This window comes from Nannospalax galili, unplaced genomic scaffold (assembly GCF_000622305.1).
Source record: "Nannospalax galili isolate Female #2095 unplaced genomic scaffold, S.galili_v1.0 scaffold484, whole genome shotgun sequence".
NCBI lineage: Eukaryota > Metazoa > Chordata > Mammalia > Rodentia > Spalacidae > Nannospalax > Nannospalax galili.
The window spans coordinates 485,544-487,042 of NW_008350788.1; positions in this window are offsets into that span (position 1 = coordinate 485,544).

Here is a 1,499-nt window from a genome sequence, read left to right on the forward strand (position 1 = left end):
CATAGAACTGGCCTGGTTTTCTGTATGGGCCTGGAGAGTTAGTTAGAGCATAAGGATGTGTGCCTCCCTTAGGATGGAAATCAAAGAAAGCATTTAAATGGGAGTGCAGAATTGGGAACCAAGTAGCTGGAGGTGCTACTTGGGAGATCTGAAACAAAATATTGCCTCCTATTACATATTGGAGGACCCAAGTCAGATTCATAGGTTGATGTGGGCTTCCTGGGGCAGGAGTGGCTATCATGGGGAAGAGAATATATACAGTCAACAGTTTGAAAATCAGGTGAGCTTTAGCTTGAGTGGATTGTTGGGGTCCTTTGAAACTCTCCATCCTGAAGCTGGGGATGCACAGTCCTCTATGGCGAATGGGTCAGCTGGCCATACATGTGTGTGGTGGATCCATGATGCTACACCATCCACTTTGAGGGCTGTGGGTGTGGTCAGTAGGATGACATAGGGCCCCTTCCACCATGGCTCTAAGGATCCTTGTTGATGCCTCTTAATGTAGACCCAGTCACTGGGTCAGTATCGATGAGGTTCTGGAGGGGGTCCTGTCTCATAAAGAGCACGTAGTTTAGGCCATACATGTTTATGGGACCACTGGATTCTCCTGAGGTCATCCAACAGGTCCCAATCTTTAAATTCAGTAATCTCCTCTGTCTGGAGGGGGCACTCCAAACATGATCTCAAAGTGGGTTAATCCCATCTGGTAAGGGGAGTTACGCACTCGATAGAGTGTGAACAGAAGGAGAGTCACCCAGTCACCACCAGTCTCTAAGGTCAATTTAGTTAAGGTCTCTTTCAGAGTTCTATTCATTCTCTCTACCTGTCCTGAACTCTGGGGTCTATAAGCACAATGTAGTTTCCAATAAATCCCCAGAACTGTAGCCAGACTCTGACTTACCTTGGACACAAAAGCCAGTCCATTATTTGACCCTATCATCTGTGGAAAGCCATACCTGGGGAAGATGTCTTCCAACAGTTTCTTTGCCACCATTTGAGCCATTTCATGTTTAGTAGGGAAGGCTTCAGTCCATCCTAAAAAAAAGTATCTACAAAGACTAGCAAATAACGGTATTCGTACCTGCCAGGTTTTACCTCAGTGAAACCCATTTCCCAATATGCTCCAGGTTTTCTCCCTCGAAGTCTGATTCCTGGGCTTCTAATATTTGGCACCGCATTAGTGAGGTGGCAAGCTTTACAGCCATTGACAATGTCTTTAATCTTTAAATTAGCATCCTTGATTTTTACTTCGGCATGTCGAATTAAGTCCTGCATCCTCTTGATGCCCGTGTTGGTAGAATGGTGTATTTTTGCCAACATTTGTTTTCCTAATTTTTCTGGGAGGATCAGCTTTCCTTCTGCTGACCTCCACCATCCTTCCAGGCATTGGGTCCTCGGCAGTCCCTTTATCCATTTCAGGTCCTCCCCGGTGTATTTGGGCTTTTCGGGGAGGTTTGGGTCACCTGGGTCAATTAGTGTGGTGATCAAGATTGAGTTAA